Source organism: Protopterus annectens, chromosome 1.part1 (assembly GCF_019279795.1).
Source record: "Protopterus annectens isolate FY-2018-M chromosome 1.part1, PAN1.0, whole genome shotgun sequence".
Taxonomy (NCBI): Eukaryota; Metazoa; Chordata; order Ceratodontiformes; family Protopteridae; genus Protopterus; species Protopterus annectens.
Genome location: NC_056726.1, coordinates 1,818,227,798 through 1,818,255,360, shown reverse-complemented (window position 1 = coordinate 1,818,255,360; position 27,563 = coordinate 1,818,227,798). Strand labels below are relative to the sequence as shown.

The 27,563-nt window shown below is 41.1% G+C and overlaps 1 protein-coding gene across 1 annotated transcript in view; it reads right to left on the bottom strand.

The window, feature by feature from the left end:
- LOC122812417 (sialin-like) overlaps positions 1-21,152 on the bottom strand; it is a 1,040,020-nt gene extending 1,018,868 nt beyond the window's left edge. The window contains exon 1 of the mRNA XM_044084807.1: positions 21,111-21,152. The gene's annotated coding sequence lies outside the window, so the exon portion shown is untranslated. The remainder of the gene's footprint in view (positions 1-21,110) is intronic.
- Between the last annotated feature and the right edge of the window lie 6,411 nt (positions 21,153-27,563).

Below are 27,563 nucleotides of genomic sequence, written 5' to 3'. Positions count from 1 at the left end.
AAGAGGGAAAAGGGCAGAAAGAAGACAGGTCTATTAAAAAAAAAAAAAAATCTTCTAATGGACAGAATCCCAAAAAAACTAGACAGAAAAACTAGAGAAAAGTAGAAAGAGATAGTTAGGGAAAGAAACAAAGGTCAAAAACACAAACAATGGAGGAAACTCAAGCCGAGGAACTCGATGCAAACTCTAAGTGCGGCAAACAAGATCTCAGGCACAGTGGGGAGTGGGGCATTATGGGCAGGGAGGAGGAGGCGCTCACGTCAGGAGTCTTGAGCTGGAAGAAGGCAGCTGGTCGGTTCTGAGCCTCTGAATTGTATTCCCACATGATAATGGAATGAAGAGCACATCAGATTTTGCATACATACAATACTCATTCAGCTGAGTTTGTACATCCACAACTTGAACCATGTAGTCAATTTCAGTCTTTACCTTCTTTTTTCCTTGCAGTAATGTTCTCCAATCCTTCCACATTTAATTTTGATTTCTTCCTTTTCACCTGCCCGTGCCTCTTTTTTCTACTTTCTCTTCTGGAAAAGATGATGCTTTTTTTCTGTAGACTGAAAGTTTTTTGATAGAAAAATGCTATCATTCCCTGTAATGTGTGTGCTACATAAAGCAGTGTCCTTTTTAGTTCATAGGTTGGTACTAGGCTATCGGCCCTAGGGCCTATACAAGCCTAGCCATAACAATTCCCTGGATATTTCTTCCCACAATATTTACTTCTCTGGACCCCTGTCTAGCAGGGCGACTGACATGATCCCCGGGGTGCATTTCCCATCTCCCATCCAATCATCAAGGTTCCTTTTGAAGACGGCCAAGGAGGCGCTCTGCTTGACATGTATGGGCAGTCTATTCCAGAGTATGGGGAGTCTCTGGGTCAGGAACCTATCCCTCCAGCATGTTTTGTTCATTGTGATGACAAGGTTTAGATCCCTGGAGTGTGTGGCTCTGAGGGATTGGGATTTCTTTAAGTGGAGCATGTCCAACAGCTCAGGGTCTGACATGGCCTTGTATGTTAAGCAGAGATTGCCTCTGAGTAGACGATATGCCACAGAGTATAGCTGGAGTTTTTTTAGATGGTCAGCATATGGCATTTGCTTTAGGCCTCTGATTCTTTTAGTGAGGTATTTCTGTGGCCTTTCCAGCTGTTGCAGATGTCTTTGTGAGGTACATACTAAACGGGGCTTTATACTCTATAATGGGTCTAATGAGGGATGAGTACAGTGGGACAATGACCTCCTTTTTTCTGGATGAAAAGCCCTTAGTGATGAGGTGTGCCACATAGAAGGATTTCATGACTGTTGTGGCGATGTGGTTATAGAAAGTGAGACGACTGTCCACCTGTGTCCCTAAGTCTCTGATCACACTTTCGATGTTTAGTGTACTGCCACCTATGTGGTAATTCATGGGTACATGTTTTTTTCCAAAGGGGATAACTATACATTTCTTGGCATTAAGCTTGAGCCCATGGCTCTGGCACCAGGCATCTGATTCTGTAAGGCCCTTTTGTAGAATATCCACATCATTTGGGGATTCAATAATGGCTCCCAGTTTGCAGTCATCTGCGAACTTTGTTAGCCAGAGTCCCTTAGTGTTGGCCTGTACTTCAGAGAAGTAGATGCCAAACAAGAGTGGTCCCAGGACTGAACCATGAGGTACTCCATTTGTCACTTGTCTGGAGCTGGATTTGGAGTCGGCTACTTTTACAGTCTGGTTCTGTCAATAAGCCAGTTGGCAACCCATCAAGTGACATAGGGATTTATGCCCAGCTTAGTAAGTTTATCTATGATTCCAGTGTGGGGGATGGTGTCGAAGGCCTTGGCGAGGTCCAGATAGGCTGTGTGGACCGCCTTGCCCTCGTCCACAGCTCTGGAGACTGATTCGAAGAAGTCAATCAGGTTCAGGAGACAAGATTGGCCCTTCACAAACCCAAACTGGGTGGGGTCCAGTGTTTCAAGGTTGCCAATGTCTTTGTTTATAAGTTCCATGGTAATGCATTCCATGCCCTTGCAGATCAGGCTAGTCAGACTGATGGGGCGGTAGTTCCCAGGATCCAAGGTGGATCCCCCCTTGTGGAGTGGGATAACTGTAGCTGTGTGCCACTCAGTGGGTACGATGCCTGAGGTGAGGCTATGATTAAACATGACACTTAGGTGAGGTGCCATTTCATTTTGTAGTTCATGTAGTACACAGCCTGGGATGTCATCTGGTCCCATGGATGCTGTATTCTTAGCTTTGGAAAGTGCGGTTTCTACTTGTGTGGCAGTGATTACTGGAATTTGGCAATCTTTTGGTATTGAGATGGGCCCTTTAGGGGGTGAGAGGGGGGGGGTGAAGTTGGCACTAAATCGATCTGCCAGGATACTGGCAATATCCTTGGGATCAGTATATTTAATGCCATTCTGCTTGAAGCTCAGAGTAGATCTGAGCATTGCCATTTAGATTCTTGACATAACTATAGAATGCCTTGTGGTCATCTTTGGAATCTTTGGCAATTTTATTTTCGTAACTAGCTTTTGAGGATTTTATGAGGGATCTCAGCTTCTTACTGAGGCTGGTGAGGGAGTTTTTTGCATCCTGGGATTTTCCTCTATTCTGCAACAGTTTCTTCCTTTTGTTGTATAGCTTGTTTATAGCAGGGGACCAGCAGATTTGTTTCCTCTTTTTGGAGGAGAGCATCTTGGTTCTATCTGGGATGGCATGATTCATGCACGAGTGGATGTGCTCATACAGTGCCTTAGTGTAGGATTCTGCAGTCGAACTTTCAGATCCTGTCTGCATGGGTGTCATGAAGTTTGTCACTTCTGACTTCAGTAGCATGAAGTTGGCTTTGGAGAAGTTTTTTACGGAGGTTTCCTTACTGGGGGATGGCGGTGGGATGTGGATGTCAACGGTGATTTGCTTATGGTCAGACCTAACCAATGAGGGGGTGACCACTGGTGTGGAGCATCTATCTCCCATGTTGGTAATGACCAGGTCTAGGATATTGGAGCCCCTGGTGGGACAATGGATTAGTTGATCCAGGACATTGGAATTTATGAATTCCAAGAACCATTGGGAAAAGGAGTTTGTACCCGAGTAGTTTTCCCAGTTAGTTGCAGGGTAATTGAAATCACCCAGTATTAGGGTGTTTGGTTGTATCTTAATATTTTCCAGTATATTTAGAAAGGTATAATGAGAATCCTGGGGCATGGTGGGGGATCTGTCGCAAGCTACAATTTGGATTGCAGTCTTACCTATTGTTAGTTGCACCTGGAGAATTTCAGATGCACTGTGTTGGGCAACTAGCCTGGAGGTGTGAATATCCTTGGTGAATATGGACACTCCTCCACCTTTAGTGTTTCAGTCTTGGTTTTGTGGCCATAAAGTGTGGTAAGAGTTGTAGCCTGGTATTGCAGGGGTGCTCTCTGGAGCCTTGAACCAAGTCTCAGTTACTGCACAGATATCGATGGTCTCCATTTTTAGGAGTGCCTTGAGAGAGTGCATTTTGAGGTTTAGACTTCTAGCATTGAGCAGCATTACCTTCAAATTTTGCATGCTTGTATCTGTTATGGTGGTGGTTTTGTCCTTTAAACCTTGCCTAAAAAGGCAATCTAGGGTTGGCAAGAGCTTTAGCCAGTAACCTGAATCCCAGGGGTAACAGGTGCAGACCAGCATTGTGGTTTGTCGATCATGTCTTCCAAGGCAGACAGATACTGGATCCCCTTTGAATGACACCAGAAGCTTAATCAATTGTTGAAGTCAATCATTTTGTCCTTATACTGTGGTATCATTCTGGGCAAAGGCAGGATGCTACTCAGGGCTAGGGTCATACCTGCCTGGGCACATGATCCGAGAGCTCTTCCATGTCTCTTTTCATGTAGTCCAGGAAGGTACGTCTCAAGTCATTCACCCCAGCATGGACAATGACAGAGTCGTATTTGTACTTGTTGTGGAGTGACTTGAGTGCATGTGTTATGTGCGGATCCTGGCACCCGACAGACAGCTGACTGTAATTTTCTCCTTGTTCAGCCTGGTGAGTGGGACATCAGTGTGCCTGACTATAGAGTCACCTATGACTAAAGTGTTGGGTACATTGTCTTGCCTTAGGGCCTGTTGTTGAGTGGCACACTGGTGTTGTGAGCTATGTGTTACTTTGGCTGTGACTGGTGTTGGTTTGCGTTTCAGCTTCGGAGGTCCTTGTTGCTTGGGCAGGTTAATGTTAAGGGCCTCAGCATATGTGGGTTTAGTGTTGCTATGTGTGGGTGTTGATGGTGTGGGGTTTGAAGGGCTATGAGTTGCTTGAGGTGTATGTATAGTATGTATTTTCTTTACATTACAGACATTTATCAGTTTCTTTTTCTTCCTTGTTAGTTGTTGTGAACTTCTTCCATTCTTCATTTTTTTGTTTCCTTCTAAATACTCTGAATCTTCAGATTGCTGAACACTTGCATCCCGAATTCCAAAGTTGTCAGGAGCATCGTCTTGTTTCATAGGCATTGAATGATCCTTACAGTCAATAGACACATCATTTTCGAAATGTTTTCACTTTGTTCTTTAACATTATTTATCTTACCAGTCCAGTCAATATATTAACAACAGTTCTCCAAGCTGTGCCAATTGCACAAGTGCAATCATCATCAGTAAGTCTAGATTTATTTCTAATAATGGTAAGCAAATCATCCAACTTTTGACACGAGGAACACAGATCATCAGTGTTATCAAGTGTTACCTTTACATATACATGGCATTTATTACACTCTACGAGATGCTTTAGCAAATCGTTAATGCCATACTCATTTAAGGAATCCATATTCAGCTTCAAAACGAATAAAAAATAAGAAAAGAATAATCAAAATCAATAACCCCAGAATTCAAAGAGAACTTGAATCAACTTCTACGAGAAAAATCATACAAGAAATATACAACTAAATAAGCAAGTACACTAAAGTTATTGTTCTGACCGTACAAGTTCTGAAAGTCAGACAAAAGCTGTTAATTCCTTTACGTCACTATCAGTCACAGTTGCACTTCTTTTAAACTTTAAAGATCAATAAATCACAAACCAATATAGGATTGTTTAGATAAGCTCTGGATTGTCCTCTCTGCAGTCTGTGTGATTTTATAGCTGACTAGCCCTTTGGGATGGCTAGAGCTTGCCTATCTAAAACCTATCCCTTTCCAACAACCAACACTGAAAATTAAAGGAAAAACAACAAAATATAAATCAAAGTAAATGTTCTTGCCAACATGCTATCCCTTCCTTCCTACAAACAGTGAAAAACAGTGGTAAAAAATAAAACATAAATTCAAATGAAACTTCTCTTACCAGTCAACTGCACAGTAAATAAATCATGATAGGAATGTTTAGATAAGCTCTGAATAAGGCTGAATATCTAGGTATTACATGCAGAAAATGTTGCAGAAAAGTAATACAGAAATAGTGACATTGGTAAGTAGTGTCAAATTAAAGAAAGAATGACCATAACACACTGTCCATCAGGGACATTTCCAATCAACACATACAAAAGCTATCAAACCCACACAAAGCTTCAGGACTACAATATAATTATTTACTTATAAAAGTTATATTTTTCTTGTTTTAGGAACACAGGAATAATACTAGGCAAGTGATCATGAGGACCCTAAGATGCCTAGACATGTGCACCTTCAAGTACACAGAATTCAAAATAGTTCTTGTCATCCCTGTCAAGCATTTAATACTGCTTACCTCCCAAATCAAGCAGGGCCTTACATAAGTCTGGTGTAAATTTGTGTGTCTACAAATCCAGTCCTCAACACCAGCCTTAAAAACAGCTAAAGAGATTTTTTGTTTGATCTTTAGTGGCAAGTTATTCCATACACTGGGAATACTTTGCGTTTTGTTTTTATCCATCTAGCTATCCTTTCTTGAATGGGTTAGTTTCACAAGGCTAGTAGTGTCCTCTTTTCAGAGGAGACCTGAGGTGGTAGTTATAGCTCTAAGGGAAATCTGGCCAGGGATTCAGGGAACTTGGATACCCTGGGATGTTTCACATCCAACTTTACCAGCTCAAGAAGATGGGACTTCAGTTAATGTCTCATCAGGAGGTTTACACAATCAGGAATACAGCACCCTCTAATACTGCAATCATACCTCTCAAATGTCCAGGTTTTCACAGAATGTCTAAATTTCTGCCTCTTATCTTCTGGTCGGTTCCTCATAAAATATGCAGCTTTCTGGCAAGTCAATGAGGATTGAAGTCACTGAGTTTCAGACTGCATATCCTTCAGAAAATACATATTAACCTAAAACCTATTTTTCTAGCAACATTCTAAGTTTATAAAAGCAATATTTAAAATCTGCCCCTATGTTTGGGCCTCTGCCCCCCATTAGTTTTGGCTTTTTCCAGATTTCTTGTGCAGAAAGATTGAGATCTACGACTGCAATACTGCATTACAGTGTCAGTAATTTCAAAAATAATCCAGTCACCTGCTGTGGGAATAAAAACACATAATCTTCTGATCTTCCAGTACTGAAGGTGGGCGTGCTATCTGTTGAGCCACTGACTGCTTTTATAAATGCTGTGGCATAAAAATGATATTAAAATTAATGTTTTTTTTCATTAAAAGGAAAAATATAGGTGTTCACTTGCACGCAAATCTATTACATGTGGATATGGTAGAAGTGATACCATAACACCATGCTCTAAAATTTTCATGAGTCAGCTTAGAATAGACATTTTCTGCTTGTAATTCAGGTATTCCTAACTTATTGATTGTTGTATTATTGCCTGGAATGCTCTATTTTGTTGTATATTTTTTCTGTCGCTTTTAACCTCAGTTACAAAAACTGTATTCTCATCACGATAATTGTGTATTATCTGTAGCATCCTGAAATGGAACAGTGGGAAACAGACCTGTGTAAACTAGTAACTGTTGCGGTCATATGCCAGGAAACAGTTACATGTAGGCAGCGACCTTCCCCTCATGTGTTTTTCCTTTATGGAAACAGATATTTTCCTCAATTTTAAGGGTTACTGCCCAGTTAGCCAATGTAAATCTTAATTTATGCCTGCAACATTCCCGCAGAAATGGCAGCAGCGGATAATAGATCGGGGTAAACAAGTACCTGTTGCGGTCGCATGCCAGGAAACAACTATATGCAGTCAATGACCTTCCCCCAACGTGTTTTTCCTTTATGTAATTAGCTATTTTCACTCAGTTTAAAGGTAGCAGTCCAGTCAATTGCTATAAATCTTAAATTATGACTGCAGCCTTCTCACAGTAAAGGTAACAGCAGGAACAGACCTGATTAAACACGACACTGTTTTGCAGTCGCATGCAAGGAACCAGTTATATGTAGTCAGCGACAGTGTCCCCTGTGTCTTTCCTTTCTGGAAATGTACTCAAATTTAAAGGTTACTGTCCAGACATATGACTAATTATACTTCTACTACTATTGCTTTGGCTACCATTCTTTGAGTGCTGTTTCCACTGTTCATATGACGATATTGTATTATGTGCTCATAATCCCCCTCCTGAAACTTTTATTGTGTTTTAAGGTGAATTATAGCTATGCTATTACCTATTAACTGTGGTTGCTTCCTGTGTTCTGCTACTTAACCAAAGACTATTCCTTTCACTGACCATCTGGGAATGTGTCTCTATCTGCTGTTCTATTAGTCTCCACCCTCTTTTTCTCCCACTACCTTTGCTTTTTTCTCCCACTCTGAGTCCCCATTCTCAAAGGGTAAAAGCTCTTTCCATTTTCATTTCAGGTCATACAGCTGTACTGTACCTGCCCTAACTGCCTACAGAGTCTACCCAGCCAAACGAACGAGTGATATCCCAGAACTAGTGCTGAACTAGACTGAAGCAAAGAGACATTTTAGCCTTTTCGCAGCCAGCAAAGCAATGTAGCGTATTTAGATACCTCTGTAATCTGCTAATGAACGACTGCTGCCCACCACCAGACCTCGCACCCCCCGCCTCATATCACCTCTCTCCCACCCTCTCTAGCACTAACTTCTACCTCCTTCTAGGTTTTAGCTGCCTACTTTATCCTTCATGATCAATCTCTGCACTCTGCATTCCTGCTCTATTCCTAATTCAACTACCTGTATCCTCTCCTTCTCAACCAGTCTTTCACCTTATAACTTATGTACTAAAGTTCTTTTCCATTTACCCCTCTGATATATTTTTCTTAATTGCTTACTGTAACTCTCCTCTCCTTTTCTCCCACTTGTACTGTACCCCACCATTTCTCACTTATCTGAGCAGAGTTTTCTGATTGCTTCTGATGAACCACTTCCAACCCTGGGTATAGCTCTCTCCATTTGCCTATGCTATACTCAGGCTCACTCCACTAACCTACACTACCCCCATTCAAACTCACCCCTGCTTTCATTTCCATTATACTTCCCAACAACTCCACCCCTTTATCACATCATCCAACAATAAACAATCCAACAGGAACTTACCCAACTCACTAAATCTGTCCCACCCCCGTAAATATCTCACTTTCCCCACCTTTATCATCCTCCTCCACATGCTAGAACTTTCTGAAACTCAAATTACAATGTTACTCACTACATACACCATTCTACCTAAAATGCTTCTAACAATCATCCTTAGTTTACTGACTCTAACCACCTTCCTTAAATCTGCACTATAACCCATATTCATCAAATATGTAACTTTAACCTTAAATAACGACAAATCTATAGACAGTTTTAGTGATATATCAGCCAGCCTAATTGAAAGTCACTTTACTCATTACTCAAAACTCAAAATCCTTCCCTATACTATAACCAGTAAAGCTACCAACAACTTACATTCAACAAATAGTATAAAATCCATATTTCAAAAACACTCCCTCCCCATCCAACACAAAATGGGCCCCCACCTAAATCCACATACAACCAACCCCTCATAGCTCTTCTACAGGCAAAGCTAAATATATGTAGTAGCTATAATCAAACCACAGAATTCCACACTTGGATAACACAATATGCCCCTGACATAAAGCCCCCCCCATATCCAAGGCAAAGAAATAACCCCCCCCCCAGCTATAACATACGAAGAAAAGACAGAATCAATAAAAAATGAGGTGGTGCAGCCCTTAATTATCCTGACGCCCTCACAATATTACCTTTCCACAAAACAATCCCATTTTTTAAGAACGCCGAAATTCTGACTGCAACCCTACAAAAAACAGTTATGCATAGCAGGGCTGTATATCTCACCAGACCAAAACAGCCACACTTTAGAGGACATCCTTGCCTGGATGTCAGAAAATATCAACAACAAGACCATTATTATGGGTGATGTAAGTATCAGTTGGCAAGATCTAATAATCGACTCTCCTGCACATTACATAAACCTGTATGGCTTTACCCAACTCGTCACCAATGCTACCAGAATGCATAATAATAATAATAATACACTAGGAGCCACTCTTGACCGGATCCTAGTTTCTGACCCACCTAAATACTCAAATCCTAACACCCTATCCAATATACTCGGTGATCGTTTTCCCATCTTCACTTAGAAGGCCATACCACAAATAACTAGAACCCATACCTATAAAACCACCAATAACTTAAAAAATTTGACCAACAACAATTCACAAATATAAAATACACCAACTGACACCCACTTAAAACTCTCCCACTTGACAAAGCCATAGACCATTTCAACAAAATATTTCTAAATACTCTCAATAGCCTTGTCCCAATTTGTACCAAAAGAATAAAACCTAACCACGCTCCCTAGATAACTAAACAACTCTTACAAACCAGGGACAAAGCCTGGAAATAGTGGAACAACAAAAAAAATGAAGCAAATCTAAAAATAAACAACTGCAAAACAAAGCAAAAAAAAAAACCTAGTGAGTTTAGACAAAAAATATTTCTGCAAACAACTGGCTAACCATAACAATAACCCAAAACTATTCTAGAAAAGTATCACTAACCTCTTTACCCCAGGTTCGAAACAAAAACCACAACCCTACCCAGATAAAACACCTTCACAAATAGCCACTATGATCAAATTACACTTTATCAATAGGTTCATCAGTTCATAGGATGATACTGGACTATTGGCCTGGAGGCCCTTATAAGCCTAGCCAAGAATTTCACACATGTTCCCTCAAAGTCAGCACCTGTTTCCCCTGTCCAGCATGGACACAGGTGGGATCCCAGGGGTGTATTTTCTGTTTCCCATCCATTCATCCAGGTTCCTCTTAAAGAGGGCTACAGAGGAACTCTGCTTGACATGGAAAGGGAGTCTATTCCACAGATGGGGGAGTCTTTGGGACACAAATCTATCCTGCCAACAAGTTCTGTTAAGTCACAGACCAGGTTATGGCCTTGCATTGCAGGTTGCATGAGTGGAGTTTTACTTACAGATATGCAGCAACTCCATCAAGGCTGGGTCAGAGATGGCCTTGTATGCCAGACACAGGTCACCTCTGAGCAGTCTGGTTGAGACTGAGTAGTGGAAAGTACAGTTGTGTACACTTACCATAAATGTAGATGTTCGAGTGTATTCACTGTTGCAGTCATTACATTTGGGTTATCTGCCTGCAGGCAGCCCTCAGTCGGCCTGATTAACTAAGTCTTGGGTCCTGTGTCGGTTGCTGTCCCTTCTTTCATGACGTCAGGTCATCAGGGGTATAAAACATGCAGCCGACGCCATTACATCAGTTTTTCTTGCCCCAGATATCAGGAGGCCCCCCTAATGGGAAGCAATTAAATATAAAATTACAATGATATACCTCCAACAAAAAAGCAAATACACTAAAAAGGCTTTTAAGCATAGTAAAGGAAAGTAGAGATATAGCCAAAAGAAGTTATGGGGCTAGAGGGAGGGTAACCAGGACTGCAACAGTGAATACAATCGAACATCTACATTTATGGCAAGTGTACACAACTCTACTATGTTCTTCGTGTTTCACTGTTGCAGTCATTACATTTGGGTAGATTCCCAAAGCTATGGTTGGGAGGAGGAATTTAGATAGCATTAGGACCAGCTATAAGGCCCTGCAAGACTGCAGTGGCAAAGCCAGCTCTGGATTTAGAGAAAATTGACAAATGATAATGCTTGGTGAAAGTATGTACAAAACTCCAGGTAGCAGCTTCTAGGATGTCCCTGGTAGGGACGCCTCAGAGAAAGGCTGTAGAGGTAGATGCAGCCCTGGTGGAGTGAGGTCTGATCCCCTGCGGGATAGGTTTTCCATGGTGCTTATAGCAGAAATTAATGCAATGGGCTATCCATTTAGAAAAGGTTTGCTTTGAAATAGCCTTCCCCTCTGCCCCTGCAGGAAATGCTACCAGCAGTTGTTCAGATTTCCTTTGAGGTTTAGTCCTGTCCAAGTAGAATCTAAGTTGTCTGTGCACATCTAAGGAATGCAGTATCCGTTCCCCTTTGTTCTGTGGATTGGGAAAGAAGGTTGGCAAATGAATGGACTGATTAAGAGCCACATTGGATACCACTTTGGGCATGAAGGATGGATTGGTTCTGAGGGACACCCTGTCCGCATGAAAGATGATGAAAGGCTCCACTGCCATAAGGGCCTGTAATTCAGATACCCTTCCAGCTGAAGTGATTGCTAAAAGAAAATCTGTTTTCCAACAAAGAAATTTTAAATCAGCAGTAGCAGCTGGCTTGAAAGGAGGTAGCGTGAGTTTCTCCAAAAAAAGTTAAGGTCCCAGGCTGGGATTGGAGCTCTCCTAGGTGGTCTGAAATTTTTTGCCCCTCTGAGGAACTGCTTCAGCAGTGGATGAGAGAAGAGGGGAGGTTCTGTGTTATAATGAGCTGAAATGGCTGAGGCGTGGATTTTAATGGAGGAAAAAAAGACAAGCCCTTATGAAGCATCTCAGTTAAGTATTGTAAAATCTGAGGTAAACTGGGCACTGCTGTGCTCATCCCTTGAGATTGGTTCCAGGCACAGAATCTTTCCCATTTTTCAGCATAAGATTTTCTAGTACTAGGCCTCCTTGCTTCTAAAATGATATCCATCATAGGTTTACTGAGGGATGGTAAAGGAGAGATTATGTAATTAGCCAGGCTGCAAGGTTCAGTGTTAGAAGCTGAGGGTGCAGAATCTGGTTCTCCTGCTGAGACAACAGTGAAGGAGTCTGAGGCAGGTGCCATGGGGGTAACCGTGGCACACTGCGCAGGTGGGAGTACCAGTGTTGGCGTGGCCAGTCTGGAGCAATCAAAATCATCCTTGGTTTGTCATGTTTGATTTTTAGTAGTACTTTGGAGAGCAGAGGCAGAGGGGGGAAGGCATAGACCGATAGGTTTTTCCAGCTGAAGGACAGAGCATCCACTTTCCAGGCTTGTCTGTGGGGAGTCCTTGTGCAAAATTTGTCCAATCGGTAGTTCTGGGGGAGGCAAACAGGTCTATATCTGGGCTCCCCCATTTGCTTGTAAACATGTTGAAAATCCTTGGCTACAGTTTCCACTCGTGTAGGTCCATGAGGTTTCTGCTTAGTCCGTCTGCCAGTGTATTTAATTTTCCTGGCAGGAATTGAGCTTGTAGGTGCACTTGGGAGCTCAAGGCTGTGTTCCACAATGCCATGGCGAGTCTGCAGAGGGGGTAAGAATGTGTACCCCCCCTGCTTGTTTATATACCACATAACAGTGGTGTTGTCCGTCTTTACCATTAGTTGTCCTGGAAGAATGTGGTCCTTGAAGGCTGTCAGAGCATTCTGTACAGCTAACATTTCTTTTTGATTGATATGCAGGTGCATTTGATTTGGGTTCCATTTGCCCTGAATGCACTCCCCTGCCAGGTGAGCCCCCCATGTATAGTCTGATGCATCTGTTGTTAGGGTTTGGGCGGCAGGGGGTGGTGTGAAAGGTAGTCCCTTGTTTTGGTGGCAGGTATCTGCCCACCAAAGGAACTCTAGGCGTAGGCAAGGTATGATAGGAATCACTGCTTCTAGATCCTGAGAATGTTGACACTATAGGCTTTTTAGATACCACTGTAGTTTCCTCATATGCAGTCTTGCATATGGAATTAGAAGAATGCAGGAGGCCATAAATCCAAAGGCTTGCAGTATTTGTCTTGCAGATAGCAGGGTTTTTGTGGCCTCTTGTTTGAAGTAGGTTGTCAAATGAATTTGTTTCTCTGGCGTGAGGTAAGCCATCTGGGAAGTTTTTTTTTCTTTTATGGTGTACCCCAGACAAGTTAGAACCCTTTGTACAAAGGCCAGATGATTCAGAAGTATGTCCTGGCTTTCTGCCTGAATTAGACAATCATCCAAGTATGGGTATATTTGAGTATTTCTTTGCCTGCAAAATGCAATAACTGGAGCTAGGTACTTTGTGAATATACTGGGCGCAGTAGATAAGTCAAAGGGCAGTGCAGAGAACTGATAGTGCGTGTAGCCTGCTTTGAAGTGTAGGTATCTTCTGCAAGACTCCCTGATTGGGATGTGCAGGTATGCTTCTTTTAAATCTAGTGTTGCCAACCAGGCATCTTTGCCTAGCATAGGAAGTAATTGGTGAAGAATCAGCATCTTGAATTTTGAAATCTCCAAAAAGGTGTTTAGAGTAGACAGGTCCAGGATAGGACGCCATGAATTGTCTTTTCTGGGTACCAGGAAAAGTCTCGAGCAGAAACCTTGTCCCTTTTCCTCTTCTGGTACCAGCTGAATAGCCCCCATGCTTAAGAGAGAAAGTACTTGTTTTTTGGGCCTCTGCTCACTGATTTGGGGGTAGGTGTGGCCACCCGCTTGGCGTTGGCAACGTGTGGAAGTGAACTCTGTATCCCTGGGACACTATATTTAAAACCCATTTGTCCTGGGTAATGAGTTCCCAGTTCTTTGCATGAAGAGCAATCTTTCCCCCCAAAAGGGGCAGTCAGTTGATAAGTGCTTGGAAATTTTAAAAGGAAGTCATTATGACAGTTTACCATAGAGGGGAGTCTTATTAATCCCAGATTTGGAAGTGGAGGCCCCCCACTGCTTACTCATGTGTGTCCCCTGGGACTGAAACCTCGGGTTTTGCTATGTCTGGGTTTGGCTTGAGAAGACCTGGAAGGGGCTGGAAAGGACCAATTCTTAGAGGGCCAGTGCCTACTAAATCTAGAAGGTTGAACTTGTAAGAAATCTTTAACAGTTTGCATAGATTTATCTTTATCTTCCATCTTTTTAAGAACTTCCTCAGCCTTGTTGCCAAACAGGCGGTCCTGATTTAAGGGAGCATCCAACAATTTAGCTTTAACATGATCAGGCAAAGACTGTTCCTTAAGCCAAGCATGCCTTCTGAGCACAGACCCAGTAACAGCAGCCCTGCAAGAGGCCTCTAAAGAATCAAAACCACAATGTAAAGTATGTTTTCCAACTTGTTCAGCAGAATGCATTAAATCCTGTAATTCTTTATTTTCCACACAGTCTGGAATCAACATAATTTTCTGTTTAAGCAACCCAATAACATGTTGCTGATACTTTAACATATGAAACTGTCAGTTTAAAGCCCTAATGGCCAAGGCTGCAGAAGTATAAACCTTCTTACCCCATCTATCCAGCGCCCTGGAGTCTCTATCAGAAGGGGTAGGATTTTTAGCAGTAGAAGCCTTAAGGCCCTTGGGCCCCTGTGAAATAGTCTCTGGATCCACAATAGGATTTTTAAAGAGGAACCTGTGTGACTCACGGACCCTGTAGTATCTGTCAGGTTTTCTGGGAGCAGGAAGCAAGGAATCTGGGGCCAAACTAGATTCCGAAAAAGCATCATCAACAATGTCTAGTACACGAGGAATAGCTAAAGGCCTATGCTGAGGTAGGAGTAAGAAATCCCTAAGCCTCTTTTTTGAATCAGAAAAATCCTCGCTTTCCCAGTGGAAATGCTCCCTTAAAAGTATGTAAGGTTTCCCCAAAAGAAAAATCCTCTGGAGGGGAAGCAGAGGGAATGGAGTCCTCTGCATCAGAATCCTCATAAGTAGATAAGGGCAAATCCAGATCATCAGAAGAATCAGAAAAAACAGAATCCTGATCAGAAGACTCATAAACAACTTCAGTCCTAGGCCTCTTAGAAGGGGGGGTTGGATACCCCCCCTTTAGAGTTATTTGATCTTCAGCCATTCTTATTATTTGTTTTTTAGGCATAGAGGCCTGAACATGTGGCCTGGGCATCGTTTTTTTAGGCATGGTTCAAGATTTAGGCCTAAGTGAAGAAGGAGGCGTCAGTTTAATATGCAAGTCCATATGCCTGAATACACCCTCAGAAGCCGGTGCCTGCACAGCGGCTCCAGACCCATCAAAGGTACAGACATCCACGGGTTCCATAGTTGAAGCATCTCACGGCATACCGGACTCCGAATGGGTCTCAGTAGAGGCCTGCGAATCAGAAGTAGCGGGCATCAGGGGCTACGAAAGCACCTCACTGAGTACCGGCGAACTGGCGACAGGCTTAGGAGAAGCATCGTCGGCAGTTTTGGACCTCGGCAGCCTATCTCTGTCTTTATCTTTGCATTTTTTTGGTATCCCGGTAGTCGGATGGCTAATCAACATTTCAGGATAATTAAACCGAGAACTGAAATATTTAGAGCTGAAAATATACTGACGATGGATAGTGTGTTGATTAAATAAAGCACAAAACCGACAGCAAGGTACGTCGTGGTCAGGGTCTAGCCAAGGAATTCAGTAAGAATGAAAATCTTTATGGAGATATTTGCTTTCCACAAGTAATGCAATTATTATTTTACTGACATCGGTAAGGAGCAAGAAAAGGTTTCCCCAATGGGGTACTTAGCTTTAGTTGAAGACTTCGGTTCTGATACTCGAAAACGAGAATTTCAGGAGTCGGCCGACCGGCACTTGCGAACTGCTTCTGCTTCGGGCACCGCACGGCAAGAAAGACTGATGTAATGGCTTCGGCTGCATGTTTTATACCCCTAACGACCTGACATCATGGAAGAAGGGGCAGCAACCGACGCAGGACCCAAGACTTTGTTAATCAGGCTGACTGAGGGCTGCCTGCAGGCAGATAACCCAAATGTAATGACTGCAACAGTGAAACACGAAGAACATCAGGGCTTTAGCCTATCTGTTTAGGCTAGGTGTTTGAGACCATGGATTTTCTTGGTCAGGAATTTCTGTAGTCTCTCCAGCTGTTGCATATGCTTGGCAAGGTACATGCCAAAGGGGGCACTGTATTCGATAATGGGTCTGATAAGGGAGACGTGCAGGGATATTATGACCTCCTTGTTCCTGGATGAAATACCCTTATTTATGAGGTGGGCCATGTAGAAAGCCTTTTGTACAATGGAGGCAACATGGTGGTCAAAAGTCAGGTTGCAAAGCCCCCTTGGAGGATGTTCATATCACTATGGGAATTTAAGACAGCGCCTAGCTTGCAGTCATCTGCAAACTTGGTCAGCCACAGACCACTGGTTTTGGCTTGCACCTCAGAAAAGTATATCCCAAACAGTAGAGGCCCCAAGACCGATCCTTAGGGTACACTGTTCATTACAGGTTTACTACTAGAGATGGATTCCCCTATTTTGACTGAGTGGGTTCGATCAGTAAGCCAGTTAGCTACCTATATGGTAACATACAGGTTGATGCCCAACTGGGAAAGTTTATCTATTATGCCCGAGTGGGGAATAGTGTCGTAACAGCATAAGCAAACTAATAACATACCCCACTTCCACTACAACCTCTATCTCCAACTTCAACCCCCCTCTCACCTCAGTCTCAAGATACCTACTCCCACTTAAACACACTTTCTCCCACTCACCTACATATATGTTATGATGTCCCCCTCACCAAAATGCAAGTGCACCATCTACCCCTTTCTCCCTACAACCAATACCAACCTCACTAATCCTGACGCTCCTTAAGAATTTAAAACCATGCTGCTTCTCCTCTGACAACCTTCCCCCAGAGTACTTAAAGCTCGCATCAGATGCTATTGCATACCCTGCCAGCATTCTTATTAATCACTCTATCATAGTCTTATGATCCTAACCTCTGGAAAAAAAAACTATCATTACCCCACTACACAAAGGAGGCAATTCCAACAAACCGGCTAATTATCTTCCCACCTCCATCCTCTCTCCTCTATCCAAACTCCTAGAAAAATGTATACATAAGCAATTACTTCACCATCTTATACATAACAATCTAATCTACCCCACCCAACACTGTTTTCGGCCATCACACAGTATCTCCTTCATGGATACTGTGAACAAATCCATGGACTCTGGTAACATTACTTCAGTACTTCTACTACATCTGTCAAAGGCTTTTGACACAGTATCACACAAACGATTCTTCAACTCTCCAATATTGGCTGCTCCCCATCCTGCCAACAATGGTTTGCTAGCTATCTATTCACTTGTCAACAATGCATAAAATGGCAAACAGTCAATCCCAGTACAAAACTAACCAAACTGGGGTCCCACAAGGTTCCATCCTTGGTCACCTACTCCAATATTTTTACCAACAATTTACAAACTGCTTCCCCCTAAGCTCCATTATCCAGTACACATGGTTTTAAATTCTTAAGGAGCGCCAGGATTAGTGAGGTTGGTATTGGCTGTAGGGAGAAAGTTGTAGATGGTGCACTTGCATTTTGGTGAGGGGGGGCATCATAACATATATGTAGATGATACTACCATAATTTCCTCCTCAAATAACATACAGTACCGCCAACAAACAACACAAGAAACTTGTAGCTCAATTGAAGCCTTGCTGAGAGAAGCCCAATTCCTCTTTAATCCCAAAACAAAGCTTCTACTCTTCTCAACAAAACCCCTCTCAGCTGACTTTAAAATATTCTCTCAGAATAACACAGAAATTGAAATAGTATCCGATGCTAAGCTTCTAGGCATTACATTTGAACACCAAATCTGTAATGGCATAAAGAAAACACACTGCAAATTAGGAACTCTATATAGACATAAGTTGTTCCTGGATAGCTCCACCAAAAAAAACCCTTGCCAAAACTTAATTGCTTTCATCCCTCTTGTACAGTGCCCCCATATTCACCAATCTGCACATATCACTAAAAAATATGATCCAATCCTGCTACTACAAGATCACCAATTTTGCCACAGGCAGCTTATATTGCTCACATCATTGCCAAGCCCTAAAAAAACTAAACTGGCTTGATTTCCCACATCAACTTGACCTTGTTCAACTATCTATAGCTCATAAAATTATCTAATAGCTGCCCTGCTCTTAAATCCATACTAAAATCCTGTATCCCCACAAGAACCCTTTACTCTGAAAATAAACAACTCATAACCATCCACATACCTAACAAAAGAGCTGGGCAGTGCCTATACTCACATGCTGTCACTAAACAGTGGATGCCTTCCTACAACTATAAATAGCATTGAGTGTTTTAACAAATTTAAGTCCACCCTAAAAAACTATCTACTCAGAACTCAAATCTGCCCCTGCACCTACTCAAAGAGGTAATAAGCCATCTCCTCTTCTCTTTCATCTATCCTACCAACATAATAATCCTCTCCAAACCTGTCTGTACGATACATAAACTTCCCAAATTTAATTATAATCATTTCATACAATGCCTTCTTAATATTAAACCCTAAATGGTATTCTGACTCCTTGAACCTTCTCTGCTTCTAACTCTCCTACAAAAAATAAATCCCTGCTATACTCCCTTCAATACCTTTAATTTCAAACTCTATCTCTTGTAATACAAAAAACGCTGTCATCTGCTTAATGACTTTGTTTACCTACTAGGTATAATGTTAACAAACAAGAATATTGTAAATGACTTTACAGACTATATTATTCCTCTGTTTAATAGCTATTTTTAGACTATATACATTTATATAAATAGATAGACACACACACACACACACACACACACACACACACAAGTCTACTTCTGCTGTTTGAAAACACACTTGTTCGAAGAGAAAGCTGATACCCACTTCAGCGAAAGTGCACTTTCTTGTAAATCAATTAACCAAAGCACGGTACAGTGGTGATAAGGAAATATACCCTTCTCCCCACTGTAGTGCGATCTTGGAGTTAGTATATATAAGTAGCAGGGCTGTGGGGGGCAGCCCCCCACATGGGGTGCAGGGGGGCTTGCACCCCTGCAAAATGTGTTTATACGTAGCCGGTCCAGGGGACCATTGAGGACCCCAGCCTAATTTTCCCAATTGACCCACAGCACTGCATGCGTGTGATGTGCTCAGTCACAAACTAAGCAAACTGAGGATGAAGGAACTGACGCTGGACTACTGGAAGCTGCTGGACCTTCCACAAATGGCCTGAAATCTAGAATATAAGAAAGATTTATGGGACACTGCCTCAAAATGCAGTGAAGTAGTTTGACTCCAGTAATATTTCATCAATAGTCTCAGAATTTAACAGTGGGAAATGAAGTGAAAAGCTGCAATTGAAACTGATCTGACAGAAGTGAAAAATCAGTTATGAATTTCAAAAAACATTAACAAAGGGGTGTCACAGACTAACTATTGGGATCACTGGATCACTCCTTGCTAGTATTATAGAAAAAAACAAAGCAAAAAGAACAGATGTCAGTAATGCCAAGTATAGAAAGATATTGGAGAGAGAGATTATAACAATGGCAAAAACAAAGGACTAAAAAATTGTGACCAAACAAAATATTGAGCAAAGGCATGATGGGCAACATTCACTGCTATGAAGGAGAAACCAATGCATAACAAATTAACCTGGGAACTCAAAATAATGGTTACAAAACAGGACTATATTCTTATTTTATTACACAGAACACTGCCTCCCTCCAGCCTCATCTGACACTTGATGCTCTTCCCCATTCTCAGCAGAATGGCACCACTAAACTCTTTCACTTGTTCACAGTAATGTCTGCTGCAACCTACATGCCATTCATTATCTGCACTGCTTGTTTTTTTTTTAACTTATTTGCTACATATGGTGATAATATCATGAGTTTCCTTCCGGCACGCTTTCAGGAATGTCATGAGTTTCCTTCCTGCACACTTTCAGTATTATGACTCTAACCTTCACAATTTATTACAGAGTTTCACTCGCTGGGTTTTCTGAAAGGAAACATGCTTATTTGGATTTACCTGATCAAAAATGTATGATGAGGAGTCACTAGGTTTTGATAGCAAAAGAAAAAAAAAAATAGGAAAATTTTAGAGGACAACGAGGAAGTGTTTTTCACTGTAAGAGTGACTCACACCTAAAACAGTCCTAATCGCATAAAACAGAAATCAAGCAACAAGCAAAAATATATACCACAGAGATAAAAGGGAGCAACTGTAAACAGCTCACAAAGAACAGATGCTACAGGAGGTTCAGGTCTAGAGAATGTTTATATACTGAAACCACCATGAGGGGTCATATGGATCTTTACTTTGCTGCACTCCTATAAGCATTAAAATGTATGCTCTCTAACTTGTGCATACATTGTTTATTACTAAAACCTTTATTATTTATTTCCTAAACCGTCATTGACCTCGATTATATGTAATCTACTATGTCTGTAATATCAAAATGTTAATATGCTTTACTCTGTTTGAATTTTGAATAAGTAATAACTGTAATCGCTGTTTATTTTCCAAACTTTCATGGAACTTTTCTTCCCAGACCAGACATCCATGTTAAAAGGGCTTTGAGAAGTCAGACATTCCCAGTAAACAAAGACAAATAAATAAATAAATAAATAAATAAATATACACATTTTATGTCTATACATTACAGGTTATTTCTCTGAACAAGTATACCTGGTGTAGAACTAGACTACAACAGAATTCTAAATTTTCAAACAAATATATTATTCTGGAAATTGTTAACAGAAAACAGTATTTTTCCTTTTTCTCAACAGTACTGCACAATGACATGTATTTCATTCTCATGCGAGACTGTTGTATCCTTATGAAACATTCTAAAACACTAACAGAACGTCCCTGTTAATCTATATTGCTAAGACCTTTGCACTAATTTTAGGTACAAAAAGAATGACAAAATTAGCAAGTGACAAGTAGCCTAAAACGAAAAGCCAGCTATTCGCTCAAAAATCCCATTTTAAAAAGTAAACAAATATCCATTTGCAGAATGAAAGTACTTTCTTGAAAACTACTCACACCTACTAAAAAATGCTAGCTACAAAAATATTTTACAGACATGTAACACTTAAAACCATACCGTAGCTGAGATACATACAGCCTCCACTGTCCACCTTCTGAATTAAAATGTCATCTGAGGTTTTCTGTTCCACTGGTCATTACAAGGCAGGTGTGTCAAATCAGCTGAGTAAAATGTCATCACATGATATGCTGAATAAACTGCATACTTTAGCAGGTCATATTACTTGTTTTTCAAGCCATTGTGTAATCTGTATTCCGTCATCAGATTTTATATTGCATGACTAAGTTGTTGTTTGACTACAGTGTTAGTTTCTTGGAAAGTTGGCAGTGATGCCCACCCCAACTCCACAGACACAGACACAGACACAGACACACACACACACACACACACACACACACACACACACACACACACACACCATAAGGGTAGAAAGCAGCTTAATGCACTGTCTACATGGCAGTTTATTTCAGTTAAATAAAACAAACCTGTTCATAATTATGAGCCATGAATGAATTAAACAAAGTCTAATTCACAAATGTAATATACAGTTACAAGCATACAAAATACATACTTGTAATACAGGTATTTTTGTTTATAAACTGAGGCCAACAAACACCTAGCATGCAAATGTAAAAGTCTGGATAACAGCAAATAGCTCATAAGCATACAAAACATTCGAAAACCTATGCTGCCTTCTGCTCTTTTTTTTTTTATCTAGACTATATCAAAGTCAAAAGTCAAAGTAAACTTTATTGTCATTCAGAAATCACACAAGTGCAAAAACTGAACGAAATTCCATATCTCCAGACTCTATGTGCAGACAACATATAGACTATTTTCACAGACATTTACACATGTAACACTTGGCTATTACATCACAGACATGCAGGTAGACAGACTAATATTGCACATAATTAGAAACACATTTTAACACTTTTTCAACTGAACACTTACTTGCATGAGACTTTAGTATTGCACAGGTACTTGGTTAAGATATGCAACTTAAGATATGTATAAGTATACATATATGTATATATGTTAAGATATGCACAACTTAAGATATGCAAGTTAAGATATGTATAACTTGGTTATCATATGTAGTGATGAACCAAAAACTTCCATTACTATACAGAGGAACCAAGGCTGGTTACCATGAAGCTTAATTACCAAGTGGCAGCAGGCAGTAAATCACACCAACCTACTCTCTTAACTGCTTGATGGAGTGCTCAGCCCTCTTTTACTAACAAATCTCTAAATTATTTATATCCCTTCCAAAGTACATGCCATGTCAAAACCACCGCTTTTTGTGGGCTTCCTGGCAAGCTACCAATTAATTTGCAATCATCTCACCTAAATGAGGGAATGCAAACATCATTCAGCAAACAAAGAAAAGAAAAATTGGGGGAGTTGCACCTCCATATCCCTATTACCTATACATACCAACTCTAAAGCTGTACCATTATGGGTAAAAGGAGACATCCACAATACACAGTGGCAACTCGGCCTTCCAGGGAATAGTAGTTACACTCTAGTGATCACAAATATGTGTCAATCGCTAGCATTTCACAAACAAGCCTGGCTCACCTACCTATGCCAGTGCATACCCCAAACAATACAAGTTATAAATCTGTGAATCCTTTCAGTGTAGAATCATGAAAGTCATTATGTCACCGAGAAGGAATTCAAGACACTATACTAAGTAAAAACAATGAAGGAGTAGAAAAGTACAGTTGTATGGGGGTGTCAGCTTTGAAAACCCATTGGAGGCAAAGATATGTAAAAATACAGGTTTATTTAATGGACGAAATGAAAATAGCTGTATTGGATTTGTGCAGATTACTGGGTAGTATGCTGATCAAAACTGACCAATTTCAGGCACATCCCAGATGAGTACATTACATTGAATATGACAGTTCATTGGTGTATCCTAAGCTAATGACCACTGGGGCATTTATAAGCCTAGCCACACGTTGCATAAGTATCATACAAGTTTTCTGAGTCTTAAAGGTTATTTTAAGGGGAGTAAGTACGCTAGGGTTTGATTTGCAGACAGTCTCTGCCCACTAGAGACACACGTGCTAGACCTGGGGAGAATTTCTGATTTCCTATCCACTGTTGCAGGTTATGCTTGTACAGGATTAGGGAAGAACTCTGCTTCACATGAATGAGATGCCTGTTCCACAGAAGGGGAATTCTTTGAGAAACATACCTCTCCCTCCAACATGTCCTATTAATGTCTCAAGCAAAAATCCCTAGAACAAGTAGTTTTGATGTTATTGGTTTTGCAGAGATGTAAAAGGTACATCAGAGTGGGTTCTAAGGATTCCTTTTATGCCAGGCAGAGATAATCTCTCAACAGTCTGTAGAAAATCGATCCAGAAATACGGCATTGCGGAGATCCACATACGGCATGTTGTTTACACCCTGTATTCCCTTTATAAGGAACTTCTGTGGGCATTCCAGTTGGTGCATGTGCTTGGTCAACATACCAAAAGGGAACGCTGCACTTGATAATGGGTCAGATGAAGGCCAAATACAGAGAAACAATGACATCCTTGCTTATAAGTTGAGCAAAAGTGATTTCCTTACTATCTTAGACAACTGTTGGTCAAAAGCCAGGTTATTATCCACATACAATGGATATAAAAAGTGTACACACCCCTGTTAAAATGCCAGGTTTTTGTGATATAAAAAAATAAGACCACAATAAATCATTTCAAAACTTTTCCCATCTTTACTGTGACCTATAACCTGTACAATTCAATTGAAAAACAAACAAATCTGTTAGAGGAAAAAATATAAAAAAAAAACGTACAATAAGCTGGTTGCATAAGTGTGCACACCCCTAAACTAATACTTTGTTGAAGCACCTTTTGATTTAATTACAGCATTCAGTCTCCTTGGGTAGGAGTCTGTCAGCATGGCACATCTTGACTTGGCAATATTTGCCCACTCTTCCTTGCAAAAGCACTACAAATCTGTGAGATTGCACGGGCATCTCTTGTGCACAGCCCGCTTCAGGTCACCCCACAGATTTTCTATTGGATTTAGGTCTGGGCACTGGCTGGGACATTCCAAAACTTTAATTTTCTTCTGGTGAAGCCATTCTTTTGTTATTTGGATGTATGCTTGGGGTCATTGTCGTGTTGAAAATGTGAAATTCCTCTTCATCATCAGCTTTCTAGCAGACGCCTGAAGGTTTTGAGCCAAAACTGACTGGTATTTGGAACTGTTCATAATTCCCTCCACCTTGACTAAAGCCCCAGTTCCAGCTGAAGAAAAGCAACCTGAAAGCATGATACTGCCGCCACCATGCTTCATTGTGGGGATGGTGTTCTTCTGGTGATGCGAAGTGTTGTTTTGCGCCAAACGTACCTTTTGGAATTGTGGCTAAAAAGTTTAACCTTGGTCTCATCAGACCATAACACATTTTCCCACATGCTTTTGGGAGACAATGTATTGTTTTGCAAATTTTAGCCAGGCCTAGATGTTTTTGTGTGTAAGAAAAGGCCTCCGTCTTGCAACCCTACCCCATAGGCCAGACATATGGAGAATATGGGAGATTGTTGTCACATGTAGTACACAACCAGTACTTGCCAGAAATTCCTGCAGCTCCTTCAGTTTTGCTGTAGGTCTCTTGGTAGTCTCCCTGACCAGTTTTTGTCTCATCTTTTCATCAATTTTGGAGGGACGTCCAGTTCTTTGCAACGTCACTGTTGTCCCATATTTTCTCCACTTTTTGATGACTGTCTTCACTATGTTCCATGGTACATCCAATGCTGTGGAAATTTTTTTGTACCCTTCTCCTGACTGATACCTTTCAGCAATGAAATCCTTCTGATGCTTTGTAAGCTCTCTGCGAACCATAGCTTTTGCTGTAGCAGGCAACTGAGTAAATGACAGGAAAATCCTACAAGGACCGCTGAACTTTATTTGGAGTTAATCAGAGTCTCTTTAATTGATGGTAGATGTGTACCAAAGAAGACTGAATGCTGTAATTAAGTATTAGTTTAAGGGTGTTCACACTTATGCAACCAGCTTATTGTACATCAGACTTGTTTTTCAAATGAATTGTACAGATTATAGGTCACATTAAAGGTGGAAAAAGTTTTGAAATGATTTATTGTGGTCTCATTTATTTATATCACAAAAACCTGGCATCTTAACAGGGGTGTGTACACTTTTTATATCCACTGTAAATCCCAAAATCCCAGACTACTGGGTACACTCTTAGGAGTGTGTTATTAATGAGGTAGTTTCCTAGGGTGGCCAACTTCTCAGAGGGTACTATTATGCATTCCCTTGCACTGAGTTTTAAGCTGTGGCTTTGGCACCAATCATCTATCTGTATTAGTCCTTCCTGTAGGATGTTAGTGTTTTGGGTGGATTCTATGACTGCTCCCTGGTTTGTAATCATCTGTAAACTTGGTCAGCCAACAGCCTTTGATATTGGCTTTGACTTCCAAGAAGTAGATGCTAAAAAGCAGCGAGCCCACCTAACAAAACTTCCTGGGTCCTATCCGAAAGTCAGCTGGCTATCTGGCACAACCCATAAGGGTTAATGCCCAATTCCATAGGTTTGTGTACAATGCCTGTGTGGGGTACTGTATCAAATGCCTTAGCCAGGTCAAGGCAGGTACTATGCACTGTCTTTCCTTTATCCATTGCCTTGCTGACCTTTTCAAAGAGTCTACCAGATTTAGCAGGCATGATCTGCCTTTGACACAGCCAAAATAAATTGGATCCATTGTCTGAAGGTTTCCTGTGTCATTATTAATCATATCTGTGATAATGCTTTTCAAGTCACTGCATTTGAAATTAGTCGTATGTCTAGGTCATAGTTCAATAGGTCTGTTGATGGACATCCCTTGGGCAGAGGGGTGACCTTTGCAATCCTTCACTCACACAGCACAAAGCCTGTCTGAAGGCTATGGTTAAATAGGAAGTCCAGGGGTCCAGATATGTCATGCTTCAGGATATTTTGGAGGCATCCTGGGATATTATCAGGTCCCATTGATGGGGTGTTTTTAGCCTTAGACAGCATCTTTAGAACCTGCTCTCTAGTGACAGTTGAGAGGATTATTGAATTTGTCAGCCAGCAGATGTGCTATATTTTCTGGCTCTGAGTAAGTGGCTCCTTTAACAATTAGTTCTGCACACTGTTGTGTAATGTCTTTGACGTTTCAGATATAGCCAAAGAAATCCTTGTGGTTGTCCTTGAGCTGGAGGCTACTTTTACTTCAAAATTGGCTCTGGCAGACTTAATTTGTTCTTTTAGTTGTTTATTTAGGTCGATGAGAGAATTTTTATCCTGCTGGGCATTGCATTTCTTAATTCTGGCTGTGATTTGTTTTCCTTTGTTGTATAATCTGTTTATATTTGGATTCTGTCAAGACGGTTTGTTTTCTGAGTTTGTTCTGGGCTTGCTTCTGGGGAGGCACAGTTATCTCTTTGTATCTATTAACTTGATTGTACTGGGGTTTTGTGTACAATTCTGCACTGACAGCCATGTTTGCCAAGTTTGGAGGGGCTTGAAATTTTGTCAAGAAATTGCTTAATAGACAGTTTGGCTTAGAGTAGTTTCTAATTGTTACACTGTTTGCTGGGATCACAGCTTTGACTTTACATTTTGAAGGAAACAGATTTATGGTCTAACCTTACCAGAGAGGACACTACAGGCGGCGGGGGGTGGGTGGGGAGATGGGGGTGGGGGGGGGGTGTAACATTCTGCCATATTTTTGAGTATCAGATCCAGTATGTTTGTACCTCTTGGTGGGAAAATGGAATAACTGGTCCAGGGTGTTTGTGTTTACAAAGTCCATTAATCTCTATGCCTGCAAACCTGGGGTCCTGCAGAATTCCCAGTTTATACAGACGTAGTTAAAGTCTGCCATGAATATGGTACTGAGTTGAATAGTAAAGAGTTTCCAGTAGGTCTAAATATGGACTTTAGGTTTTGTGGGTCAAAGAGAGTGATCTATAGTTTGCAAAGATATAATATGGGACTCTACCTACGATAATTTGATAATTCAGACTCAACGAAGCTCAAACGCATCATTGACCAACCTTGAGGTGCGCATTTCTGATGTAGATTGAGACAACTCCACCTTTAGTCTAGACTTGTACAGTAGCTGGTCTAAATGTGTGGGCGGCGTTAGTATCTCTGTGCTTACAAGATAATCTCCACAGCTTTAAACCATGTCTTGGTAACTGCACAGGTGAGAAGAGCTTAGAGGGAGTGGAGTTTCTTGTTCAGACTCCCGGCATTGATCAGTAACACCTTTAGATTCCCTTGGACTGATTTTCCAAGGTTGGAAGGTTTGTCAGTTTGTCACTGCCTAAAAAATGTACTATAGGGGAATTAGAGGAAAAAAATTGCAAAATTAACAATACAATTATGAAAACCTACAGTTGTGAAATAGATGACCACAGAGTAAGAATACACACAGTGGAGGCAATAATCCTGCAGATGTTAATGTGTAATAGCAATAACATGCTTGTAAGTCATTT